The 12,314-nt window shown below is 52.9% G+C and overlaps 8 non-coding genes and 1 pseudogene across 8 annotated transcripts; 4 read left to right on the forward strand and 5 right to left on the reverse strand.

Moving 5' to 3' along the window:
* Positions 1-335: 335 nt before the first annotated feature.
* On the reverse strand, positions 336-408 carry TRNAQ-CUG (transfer RNA glutamine (anticodon CUG)). The gene has a single exon. It is a non-coding gene; the product is annotated as a tRNA-Gln (tRNA).
* A 1,311-nt stretch (positions 409-1,719) lies between these two features.
* LOC142820572 (small nucleolar RNA U3) lies at positions 1,720-1,922 on the forward strand (annotated as a pseudogene).
* A 2,423-nt stretch (positions 1,923-4,345) lies between these two features.
* On the forward strand, positions 4,346-4,427 carry TRNAS-UGA (transfer RNA serine (anticodon UGA)). The gene has a single exon. It is a non-coding gene; the product is annotated as a tRNA-Ser (tRNA).
* A 1,059-nt stretch (positions 4,428-5,486) lies between these two features.
* Positions 5,487-5,560, reverse strand: TRNAF-GAA (transfer RNA phenylalanine (anticodon GAA)). The gene has a single exon. It is a non-coding gene; the product is annotated as a tRNA-Phe (tRNA).
* Positions 5,561-6,160: 600 nt separating this feature from the next.
* On the reverse strand, positions 6,161-6,233 carry TRNAE-UUC (transfer RNA glutamic acid (anticodon UUC)). Its single transcript has one exon. It is a non-coding gene; the product is annotated as a tRNA-Glu (tRNA).
* Positions 6,234-7,850: 1,617 nt separating this feature from the next.
* On the reverse strand, positions 7,851-7,923 carry TRNAA-UGC (transfer RNA alanine (anticodon UGC)). The gene has a single exon. It is a non-coding gene; the product is annotated as a tRNA-Ala (tRNA).
* A 714-nt stretch (positions 7,924-8,637) lies between these two features.
* On the reverse strand, positions 8,638-8,710 carry TRNAR-CCG (transfer RNA arginine (anticodon CCG)). Its single transcript has one exon. It is a non-coding gene; the product is annotated as a tRNA-Arg (tRNA).
* A 2,355-nt stretch (positions 8,711-11,065) lies between these two features.
* Positions 11,066-11,138, forward strand: TRNAK-CUU (transfer RNA lysine (anticodon CUU)). Its single transcript has one exon. It is a non-coding gene; the product is annotated as a tRNA-Lys (tRNA).
* A 436-nt stretch (positions 11,139-11,574) lies between these two features.
* TRNAV-AAC (transfer RNA valine (anticodon AAC)) lies at positions 11,575-11,647 on the forward strand. The gene has a single exon. It is a non-coding gene; the product is annotated as a tRNA-Val (tRNA).
* The last annotated feature ends 667 nt before the right edge of the window (positions 11,648-12,314 follow it).

The following is a 12,314-nucleotide window of genomic DNA, read 5'->3' on the forward strand; positions in this document are numbered from 1 at the left end:
CTGGGAGCAAGAGCAGGGAGAACGGCACCTTCCTAGCCCAGCACAGCCCCCTCATCCCATCGCTGAGGGAACTTTCCCCCAATGCCAGCCCGATGCTCAAGGGATTTGTAAAAGGGCCAGGCCAAAGTAGCTCCCCCCTTGCACCTACTGAGCCTCTGCCCTGTCACCAGACAGACCCTGCTCTGCTCCAGCCCCCTTGCTCTGAGTCACTCCTGGAGCTGGTGGGACTAGACAGCTGCTGTCCTATGGGATGTGGCATTTCTTGGGGAACCATTTCTCATGGGGAAAAAAGCAACCCAAAGCTTCCAATCAACTCTCAGAAGGACACAGTTCTATACCCCAGGTGGGACTTGAACCCACAACCCCTCGCTCCAGAAGCCAGTGCCTTGTCCATTAGGCCACTGGGGCCAGACAAGAAACAGGGAGATGGGACAGAAATTCTCTGTCCGAAAGGCGCACCCCTCACATTGGTTGGGCAGACACGTCCCTCCTCTCTACCCCAGCAGACACGTCTGCAGCCCCTGGCAGGGAGGTGGCTGGGCAGGTCGCTGGCAGAGCTGAGCCCGGGCTGGCAGCAGTGCAGGCTGGTCGGCCACAGCCCTGGGAGAGCAGCTGGGGGGCTCGGCTGGGGGGGGATGGGCCCGTGTGCTCTGCTGCTCACTGGCGAGCTGGCTGCCCAAGTGCCCACACAGACGCTTCTTCAATCCCCACCCCCCTCAGCCACCCACCCCCAGCCTCTTCCAGCACAGCCTGCCCCCCCCCCCCCCACAGGGCTTCCACAGGGGCCTCTGTTCCAGGGGGAATGGGGAGTCCCCACCCCAGGAACCCACCCATCCTCCTGCTACTCCCAAGAGCAGAGGATTCACCCGGCACAAGTAAGTGCCTCTGTCCCCCCTGACCCCGGCTGCTGGGTTCCCTCCTGTTTAGCTGCCTGGCCCCAGGTAAGGTCACATGAGACTGCTCATATCACCCCCTCAGCACGGAGCCCTGGGCAGCCGCCCTGCTCGCTCAGGTCTCAGGCTGGCAGGGCCTGCAGGGATACTGGGTTTGAATGACAAGGTGTTGGAGCAGCTATTAAAAGGCTTCTTCCTTGGCAGGGTCATTGTGCTTGTGGATTAGCTATTTCTTGGATGACTGGTGCTTGCACATGCAGCTGGGCTTTAGCAAATCAGAATGACGCAAGTCGTGAGTAACCCAGCGCCTCTGGAAATGGGAATTGAGTAAAAAGTACAATATTGTCTAAAAAATTAAAATAACTTGAATAAAAATCAAAGTCTGACAAAAATAAATTACTTGAGTAAAGTACAAACACCCAAAAAAGGTCTTGAGCAGTGTGATCAAGTATTTCTACTTAATTATTTTCCACCTCTGCCTGGCAGGCAGGGGTTCCTGGCCCCTTGCTGGTCTGCAGACTGGCAGTTTGTTACCACTGACTTAGAGGAGCCCCAGGATCTGCAGTTTCAGGAAGAAACAGCAGGAGATTTTGATTGGCTGCCAGGTGCTCCACATGCTAATCAGGAGGCGTGTTTCTGTAAACAGGGACACAGAGCATATTCTAATATGCAGATTTCTAAACCTGGTGGAGTGTGTTTGAATGGGACAAGCACTTTGCTGAGATTATTTCTGTTCTTTAGTTTTCTAAGTGTCGTGTGAAAACATTCCTCATGAGGAGAAAGTGAATGCACATGAGTGTGGGTGTGTAGCGAACAGGGACATGCTAAGACTGTACTTTCAGAACTTGTTTTTAAAGTTGATAACTAGAAAAATGTAGTTGAAAGTGGTTGGTCTTGCTAGTTATGAGAATGAGTCACAATGTTTTCTTCTGAGCATTAAGCAAGCAGACAGTGTTGTTGCAATGTAATTGATGATTGTTCCTTTTTTCCTGTGGGGAAACTGGAGGAAGAGAGCGAAGGGTGAATGGTTGGTACTGTCAAAAAGTTCTAAATTAGTTTTGAAGTTGAAAGGAGCAGCGATTTCACTTCATAATCCTGTCCTGGCTTTTCTTGAGTTCCTGGTTTTACATGTTCTACTATGGTCCTGATCCTGATGTTTTCCTGCTGTTCTCTCACCTGCTTTTGGGTCTTTTTTCATGTGCTTCTTACACTGGGTTTAGCCAGCTCATTGGATCTGCTTCATGCCTTGTCCCTCATCTGTTCCCTAGTGGCCCTGTGGGAGAGAGATACTAGCCACAGCCAGGTGTTAATTATCCCTTGGGTTAGTGTCTTTCTCCCATAACATGTAGCTAAGATATTTGTTAGTAACTGGCAGATGCTGTGGGGGGCTCACTCCCAAACAGGCGCCCACAAACTCAATATTGGTGCACAAGACAAAACTCACCCTGCTCCTGGAACAGGAACACTGACGAGCAGTGAGACCCCTCCCTGGCAGCACCGAGCAGTGAGAGCTGAGGGTGTGTCTAGACTACCTAGTTTTGTCGACAAAACTATACCAGCGTCTACACTACTGCTGAGTTGAGTCGACATAACGTCGACAGAACTCAGCAGTTTTGTCGACGCTGGTAAACCACATTTCACGAGGCATAACACCTTCTGTCGACAGAACTCTGTCGACAGAAGGCGTTATTGCCTGTAACGTTGTGTCCAGACTACGGAGTTCTGTCGACAAAGCAGCTTGCTTTGTCAACAGAACTCAATGTGTCTGGACGCTCTTTGTCGACAAAACTTCCGTCAACAAAACGCGGTAGTCTAGACGTACCCTGAGTGAAGGGGGAGGCAGGCCCAGGGGGAGAAGGCTCCATGACTATGTCAGAGGGAGGCTCTGCCCTGGCCAGTGGGGAATCGTTGCCTCTCCGAGGGGCCCAGGCCTGGTAGGTCATTTCCCCAGGTTACTGAGTGGGGGCTGAAGCCAGTTCTGGGTTGTCTCTTTCAACAACTAGCTGGGCTAGTGCTGAGTGCGCCACAGAGCTTCCTGCAGGTGGGGAGAGAGAGGCTGGGAAGGGAACTCTAAGTAACCTGTTGGGTCACACTTGCCATAACATCTTTCAGTGATGACAGAGCAATACTTGGTCGTTTTCCTGGAAAAAGTCAGAGCTCTTGCGCAAAAAGGCTTATTCCTCATAGAAAGAGGAATAACTCTTGCACAAAAAGCCCTCTCTTCTGATGAGCTGTAAAAACACGCTTATAGGCTGTGCAAAAACTTGTGCAAAAACACGCTAGGCTGTGTCTAGACTGGCATGATTTTCCGGAAATGCTTTTAATGGAAAAGGTTTCCATTAAAACCATTTTCGGAACAGAGCATCTAGATTGGCATGGACACTTTTGCGCAAAAGCACTTTTTGCGGAAAAGCGTCCCTGGCCAATCTAGACGCGCTTTTGCGCAAAAAACCCCGATCGCAATTTTCGCGATCGGGGCTTTTTTTGCAGAAAATAAATCTCATCTGTCTATACTGGCCCTTTTGCACAAAAGTTTTGCGGAAAAGGGACTTTTGCCCGAATGGGAGCATCATAGTATTTCCGCAAAAAGCACTGATTTCTTACAGTAGGAAGTCAGTGCTTTTGCGGAAATTCAAGCGGCCAGTGTAGACAGCTGGCAAGTTTTTCCGGAAAAGCGGCTGATTTCCGGAATAAGTGGCCAGTCTAGATACAGCCATAGTGCAGATGCTCCAAGGCCATGTCTACACTGCAGGCTTTTTGAACAAGAACACCTGTTCTTGCCCCAAAACTTGCAGAGCATCTACACTGCATGAGCGTTCTCTCCCCTGTGGCTACGTCTACACTGGCATGATTTTCCGCAAGAACTCTTTTGCGGAAGAGTTCTTCTGCAAAAACTCTTCCAGACAAGAGCATCTACACTGGCATGTACCTTTGCGCAAGAGATGTGTTTTTGCACAAGAGCATCCATGCCAGTGTAGACACTCTCTTGTGCAAGAAAGCTCTGGTGGCCATTTTAATCATAGGGCTTTCTTGCGCAAGAAATTCATGGTCCTTGTCTATACTGGCCTCTTGCGCAAGAACAGTTGCACAAGAGGGCTTATTTCTGAGTGGGAGCATCATAGTTCTTGTGCAAGAAGCCCTGATTTCACACATTAGAACGTCAGTGTTCTTGTGCAAGAACTCCCCACCAGTGTCTACGTTGGCAAAAGGGATGCTTATGAGACCAGTGAATCTATGGCCCTGTCTGTACAGCAGGGACAGCAACACTCACAGGCCCACAGGAGGTGGCTGCTTTGATGCGTCACTCCATGGCCCAGCAATGAGCCCCCAGGCTCCCCCTGTTCTCGGGGAGCCAGGTTTGCTGTGTGAATTCGGTGGGGGAGGTGATGTCAGGTCTGGGCACTGGGATTAGTTACCAGTTTCCCTGGCCCTGGGGTACTGCTGACTTCATAGCTGTGATGGCCGAGTGGTTAAGGCGTTGGACTTGAAATCTAATAGGGTTTCCCTGTGCAGGTTCAAATCCTGCTCACGGTGAGGCCTGTCTTTTGACCACACCCCTAAGCAGACAACAAGCTGCACAACCCTGAGCCACTCTCCCCATCCCCAGTCAAACCCTTTCTGCGCCTTTCCGAGAGAGACACGGGGCATGGTGCCTTGTTATGGGTCCCTGGGCTCTAGGGAAACTCTCAGCTCCTGCAGCCTCTGCCCCTTGCCCAGCACCCCATGGCTCAGCCCTACCCCTGGGCGCTGCCCTGCTCCAGTGTGTGATAGGAGTTGTGAGAGAGGATGGAGCGTCTGGGCCTCCCCCAAAGGTCCATCCATGAAGGGCAGAAATGTTGGGGATATGATGTGGATCACTCCTCCCGAGGCGCACAGCCCCCCCCCCCCCCCCCCGTGTTGGGAGCAAAGGGTCTAGAGAAGTATTGGGGGGGGGGGGTCTTGTTCCCTGCTCTTGCTCTGCCTTGGCCAAAGAATTAGTAACAGAATATTTGTCCAAGTTTATGTACAGAAAAAAACTGACAAGCATGTTTCTGTGGGGTGGTGGTTATCGTGTTTGCTTAATGTGCAAAAGGCTCCTGGTTCAAAGCCAAGCAAAAAATGGGAACAGGGGTTTCTGCTGCTATTTGTGGCTCCCCAGGTAAACACAGCCCCTGCTGCTTGGGATAAGCCCAACTCCCAGGTTGAGTACAGCAAGGAATAAGAGGAGCCCTGCCCTAGAAAGGAGCCCTGCCCTAGAAAGGGAGGGGCCAGTGTGTGTGAGTGCATGGCCCAGACAGACAGCCCCAGGGTGCAAGGGCAGAGCTGCTGGACATTTCTAGTGGTCCTGAGGCCAGGGAGTGGGCACAGGGGTGTTAACAACATGCTCATGTGGTGCCATGTTCCAGCCAGGCCAACAGGGAGTGTTTCTTGTGGCGTCACCTGATTTCCCCCCAACTGTAGCCCTTGTACCTGCCCAGATAGAGACCCAGGGCCAGGGGAAAGCAGGAAGAGCCCCAGGCTGCAGCTCAGCTCCCCTTTCCTCCTGCAGAGCAGCTTGGGATGACAGCTCTAAGCAAACCTATCAACTTCAAGTTATTAGCCCCTATTAGCACCTGCCAAAGCCTGGGATGGAACCAGAGAACCTTTAGAGCTTCAGTCTAACGCTCTCCCCACTGAGCTACTTTGGCTGTTGCAAAAGGCTTCTCTGGCCTGTAATTCTCTGTCTGGGATGTTTGGCAGCCGGGCTGCACACAGTGGACATCGTCATGCCAAGCCCAGGAAGGCGAGACTGGCCTTTCCACAGCGCCCCTCCCCCACAGCCCAGAGCCAAGGTTCCCTCTAAGCCAGGCCTGGGCAATACAGGCCAGCGGGCTGGATCCAGCCCATGAAGCCACCCAACATGGCAGGAAGGAGCCTCAGGCAGATTCCCTGCTCGCCCTGCCCCCACGCACAGCTGAGAGAAGGGGCTGCTGGGCCCTTTGTGTCTCTCAGCTGTAGAGGAAAAGGCTTCATGCCTGGGCCCTGCTCCCAGCTTGTTTGTGGCCAATGGGAGCTGCCTGCTTGAAGCCCTGGCCAGTCCCCACAAGCTCTTATTCACCCAGGCGTGTGGCCTGTGCCCCCTGCACAGGGAAGGGGCTGCCTGAGAAATGTGCTTGGCTGCTGGGAGTGTCTGCCAGTCAGAGCCTGCCTCTGGCACCCCAGCCCCTCCCTTCCCTCAGCCCACTGGCCCTCCCTGTGATGGAAAAGGGCAAAGACTTGGCAGGTTTCATAAATACAGATGAGGCTGGTTCCCCTGACTGGGAATTGAATCCAGGCCTCAGCAGTGAAAGTGCTGAATCCTAACCACTAGACCATCAGGGACACATGAACATAGGTCTCTCCTTAACTACCCTTGCCTTTCACAGGCCACTTTCTGTCCCCTTCAGGACACGGGTCCATTTTCCATTGCCCAGAGGAGACAAGAACAGAAACCAAACAGAACATCAGAACAGCCAGACTGGGCCATGCCAGTTGCCCAACTAGCCCAGGATCCTGTTTCACAACAGGATCCTGTTCCATTGCCCAGTGGGAATCCTCAGGACAGACAATTGTTAAGTGATCCCTCCTGTCGCCCATTCCCAGCTTCTAGAATACACCAGCTAGGGACACCTGCCCTGTCCATCCTGGTTCAATGCCATTGATTGACCTTCCCTGCATTAAATGATCCAGTTCTGTTTTGGATCAAATGTCTTGGGCTGCGCAGGCCTTGAGTCATGGCAAGAGCTGGAGGGGAATGGGGAACGGCTGCACTTTGGAATGGGAAGGGGTGTCTGGGACCATAAAGTAGAACAGTTTCAAAGCCCTTTTCAAGGAGGGCACCATGGCTTAGCTGGCTAAAGCACCTGCCTCATAAACAGGTGGTCCTGGGTTCAACTCCCAGTAGTGACTTATTGTAGCCTTTGCTCACATTTACTTATGCCCTTCTGGGACACAGAAGAGGCCTCCCCTGGCCACCCATGGAACTGCTGGTTCAGGAAAAGGCCGAGTGGGGAGAAGTGTTGGGAAGAAGGAAACCACAAGTGAGAAGCACCTGATGCCCACATACCCTGACTCTCTATGGCTGCAGGAGCTGCAGTGGTTGCTCCCTCAGGCTCTCTAGGCCCTGACCTGACCCCCTGAAGGAATGACAAGGGCATGTGGTGCTGGCTCTCCTGTCCCAGCAATTGCAGTCAGAGCCCTGCCTTGCCAGTGCCAGCAGATTCTGCAGGGGCTCCAGGCAGGAAAAAGGGAGGACGAGTTTCCTTCGATATGAAACATGCGAACACTTGGCCTGAGGCGGAGATGGACACAGGAGACAGACTTGTCGTCAATCCCTGGGTGAGGTTAAAGGGGTAAAACCCCAGGGGATGTCACACTAGGTGTCTATTACAGACACCTCCCCAGGCAGAAGAGGTGCCTGAGGCTTTTTAAACAATTAACAAAATCATCCAAAGCGCAGCTGGTTTCACACACACTCAGCCTCACCCACAGCTGGGAGACAGTTTGCAGGGAGCTGAAAAGAAACAGAAGAGGGGAAACTGGAGCCTGGCAGACCCAAGCCTTGGGATTCTTCTGTGTCCAGATGTGCTAAGCAGCTGGCAGCCAAGCTGGGAATTCAGCGTCACCTACAGCTGGGACGCAGTTTGCAGTGAATTGAAAAGAAACTGGCTGGTAGAACCAAGGCTCAGGATACTTCTGTGTCCAGATGTGCAAACAGCTGGCAGCCAAGTGCTGCTTTGTTCCTGCCCTCCCCAGGCAAGTGAATCCCCTCCTCTGGGTGTTACAGGCAGGACTTTGCCTGTCTGGCTTTTAGCCAGGGAACTTTTCTATGCCCGGCAAACGTGACACCCACTGCACTGCAGAAACCAGTCCCCTGCCTTTTGCAAAGACGCCCCTAGAAGCACTTAGCCCCCTTGTTGTCTCTGCCTGTAAAACAAGGAAAAAGCAAATATCTATCACTGGAGAATGTGGGTTTTGATCCCACTGCCTCTTACATGCAAAGCAAGCGCTCTACCACTTGAGCTAATTCCCCCACCTTTTATGGAAAAGGGATGCAATCTAGACACAGCCATTGTGTAGACACGGCCTTGGGGTGTCACTAAACTAGCCCCAAGACACATTCCTTGCTTGGACCAGTCACAGTCCTACCTGAGACGTGTGTGACTCAAAAGCCTCCTGTTCCCTGCCCAGTTCCCAGCACTGGCTGCAGACCCAGCGATATTTGGTGCCTTGGCTGCTGTCCCTGCTGGCAGGGAGCTGTCCCGCACCTGCAGTTCATCCACCTCCCGGAGAGGCAGCAGCTCTGTGAGGGGGAGAAGCCGGGGAATTTCCCTGCATGTATAAAAACCATCACTGCCGGCCCAGGCTGGGCCAGTGCGCTGGCATCCCTCATGTCTGGAGCATCCACCAGGGAAAAACTGAAACTGTATCCTGCCAGGCAGGACTCTGACCCGCTATAGGGCTTGTGGTCCCTCCAACCCTCCCCAGTAGGAAATACCAGGCCAGGGGTCCCTCCACCCCTCCCCAGGAGGAGCTATGGGGCCCGGAGACCCTCCACCACCCAGCAGGAGCCAATGGGTGTCAGGGGGCTCACACACAAACAGGTGCACACACCCTTAATATTGGTGCCCAGGGCAAAACTCAGGCTGTTCCTGGAACAGTGAGGAAGACAGCAACTGTGCAGTATCCTTGCTAACTGTTTCAGAGAGCAGAGGAGAGTAAACTCTCTGTCAGTGAGAAAACCTGTCACCCCAGGTGGGACTTGAACCCACAATCCCTAGCTGCGGAGGCCAGTGCCTTGTCCATTAGGCCACTGGGGCACACAGAAAACGCTGCCAGGGAAAGAAATTCACCCTTCTAAATGTCCCTTCTTCAACTTTTAGCTCCTAATGAAGCCCCTTTGAAGAAGCCAGGGTATGTCTACACTCCGCTAGTTCGAACTAGCGGGGTGATGTAGGCTTACCACAATTGCAAATGAAGCCCGGGATTTGAATTTCCCGGGCTTCATTTGCATAAGCGTGGCACTGCCATTTTTAAATCCCCGCTCGTGGAATGAGGAGTAACGGTAGTTCGAACTAGGAAGCCTAGTTCGAACTACCTAGTTCATGCCGCGTGAAGCCACGCGGCACGGGGTTCGAACGAGCGGGGACTTAAAAATGGCGGTGCTCCGCTTATGCAAATGAAGCCCGGGAAATTCAAATGCCGGGCTTCATTTGCAATTGCGGTATGACTACATTACCCCACTAGTTCGAACTAGCGGGGTAGTGTAGACATACCCCCAGATACACAGGAAGGGCTGATCACACCCCTCTGAAATCAGCTTTCCATGGGTATCTGTAGCTGGCTCCAAGTCATGGGCCTTGACGTTTCATCTCCCTCCCAAAACCAGGGAAGTGTCTCCCACCGCTGCAGCCTCCTGAGGCTCTATGGCCGTGTCTGTACAGCAGGAACAGCAACACTCACAGCCCCACAGGAGGGCCCCTGGCCTAGCAATGTGGCCCCCTGAGCAGCCTCTGATGTTCCCTGCGTGAGCCCCAGAACCAGCCCTGAGTGACGGGGGCTGAGGGGGAGCAGCTCACACATGCCAAGGGGCTGGCCAGGGGCAGAACATGAGCCTGCAAGGCAGCAGTGACATCACAAGGAACTTTTACAGCACCTCAGCTCATTGGCTGGGAAGCAGTGACCTCACAGAGCAACCTCAGAGACCCCCATGGCCTGGCTGCCTGGAATCTCCTTTGTGAGGTTTCCCCTTGAACTCACCTTTAAGCCAGATCCCTGGTCAATTTACCCTCTGGATCTTACCCACAAATCACGCTGAGCCAATCCTTTAGCATCTACCATCTAAAGGTTTATTACTACAATAATACAATATAGGACACAGGACACATGCTTCTTTGCTCACCTGCACTAGCCTTTCCCAGGATGAGGGGTCCCTTCTCCCTTGCCCAGAGGGGACAAGAACAGAAACCAAACAAAACATCAAAGCAGCCAGACTGGGCCATGCCAGTTGTCCAACTAGCCCAGGATCCTGTTTCACAACAGCAGCCAATTTCATTGTCCCGAGGGAATCCTCAGGACAGACAGTTATTGATCCCTCCCGTCGCCCATTCCCAGCTTCTGAAATACACCAACTAGGGACACCTGCCCTGTCCATCCTGGTTAAATGCTATTGATTATGGCTGCCAGGGATCCCAAAGTTGAGTAGCTCTGCATTAAGGGTTCTTATTAATGTCAAGAACCTCAAGCAATGTAAAGCCAGAGTGTGATGGAACTGGAAAGGAAAATGTTTACGCTAGAAGGAATTTTTTCCAAGGGGGCACTTGGAGTTGAGACAAGGACCAGTTGATCTGCAGTCAAAGACTCTATCACTGAGCTACACCCCCATGGAAATTAGCATCAGCAGCCAATGTTGTGAACTGGGCAGGGAACAAGAGGCTTTTGTGTAAAACACAACCCAGGTGCTCCCCTTGGGCTTGGTCTGCACACTGAGCAGATGGGTGGGAGGGGTCCGATGCTGTCACATATGCAGGGCAAGTCACTCACCTGGCCCCCAGGGGAGGCGGGGGATTTGTATATTTTAGGAAGGGTCCTGAGTCCTGGCTCCCAGCCACGCACCTTGGCAGAAGGACCAATGGCCCCTGCACAAAATGCATTGTGGGAATAAGAGTTGGGGCAGCAGGAAAGGGGCTGGCCCCTCAGCACCAGGGCACAGGCAGGAGAAGATGGGAGTGAATCCTGCTACCTCTGCCATGGCTTGGCCCAGGAGGGCTGGGGTCTAGCAGCTTTTCACCCCAGCTTTGTGGGAGGCCAAGTAGGAAGGGGCCTCTGGAGGCTCATAGCCCCCTGGCTGCTGTGTCTGTGGAAAGGGGGGAGAGGACACACACTTGTCACTGGGGAACAGGGCGCATGGATCCCACTCGTTCCTGCAGAAAATGAAACAGGCAGAGCATTTTGCAGAAAACAGGCCAGAACCCTTCTCCTGTCCCTGGAGAGATGGAAATGGGTCCATTCCTTGTGGGGAAAGAAGTGGGTGTGTCGGGAGTGGGGTTCGAGTTCAAACCTCTCCACAGACCAGAACCCCACATTAGGGGCAAGAGCGAGCCTTGAGTCAGGCAGTAGAGAACACTTGGCTCCTGTTACCCTGAGATGGGATATTAGGAAATTTTTCCCACACAACCTGGCTAGCTCAGTTGGTAGAGCATGAGACTCTTAATCTCAGGGTCATGGGTTCAAGCCCCATGCTGGGTGCTGCCCTTCTTTAGCTCACATTCTCAGCCTGTGAGCGATTGGCTCTCAGTTTTCACCAGGGTTTTAGAAAGAAAAGGTCTAATCCTGGGGTCCAGCTTTAGTAGAACCAAAGAGAGAACCAACTGCAATTTCCATCTTCTGAGGAGAAGGGAAGAGGATTTTCTTCTCCTCAGTTCTAGCCACATCAGCCCAGGGAGGAGAAAAAATAACCCTCCGCCTGCTGATTTTCCCCCGTCAGCTTCTGTAGCTTCACCTCTTTCCACTGCAGCTCCAGCTTTGAGCTACAAATCTCAAGGAGCTGGTGAGGAAATTAGGCGCTTCCCTGAGAACAAGAGGTGGAGTGTTCACAAGGAGCATCCCCCTCCCCTGCAGAGCAGGGTGTTAGAAAGAGCCAGGAACAGAACAGTCAGACAAGTTCCATCCCCCCCTGAAAGGAGTTTCTGTGGTGTAGTGGTTATCATGTTTGCCTAACACGCAAAAGGTCCCTGGTTCAAAGCCCGGCAGAAACACAGCATCTTCTTTTATTGCGGTGCCCAGGTAACTGCAGCTGCTGCTGACCAGCCTGTTGATGAGCCCAACGCTTATGTGATGGGGGGGGGTAACGTCAGCTGATAATGCCCCTGGGTGCCAAACTGGGGGAAGCCAGATAAATTAGGCCAGGCAGCTGCTTGTGCCTTGGCCTCCCCTGCCCTGGGAGGCTGGTGCATTGGGCCGGCTCTGCCTGCTGCCTCCCTTGTGTGACTTGCCCAGTGTAACAGGCCAAATGTCAGAAAAGCCTCTTCCCGGCCCCCCAAAAAAGCAGAAGAAAAAGCTGCACAAATTGGGTTTTGAAATGTGCGTAGCTTTTCCCAGAAGAGCAGTGTAGGGCAGACACAGCCTGAGTGTTGCTCAGCACTGGGAGGAGACAGGGAGGGATAAAATGATCTAATGGCTCCTGAAGCCTTTCAGAACAACTCCCAGCACCAAGTGCAAGAACCAGCCCTTCCCTCCATCCTCACTGGGGTCTGCTGGGAACTGTCTGGACTCAAGCCCACCCCAGTTTCACCCTAAGGATTGCCTGTTCTGTAAAAGCTGCGCCCTGGAAATGAGAAAGCAGCTAAAGTGACACTCGTGGGACTTGAACCCACAAACTTTGAATGTCTAGCTGGGCTCACATGAATCACTGCAGCTTAAAAT

Source organism: Pelodiscus sinensis, chromosome 26 (genome assembly GCF_049634645.1).
Source record: "Pelodiscus sinensis isolate JC-2024 chromosome 26, ASM4963464v1, whole genome shotgun sequence".
Taxonomy (NCBI): domain Eukaryota; kingdom Metazoa; phylum Chordata; order Testudines; family Trionychidae; genus Pelodiscus; species Pelodiscus sinensis.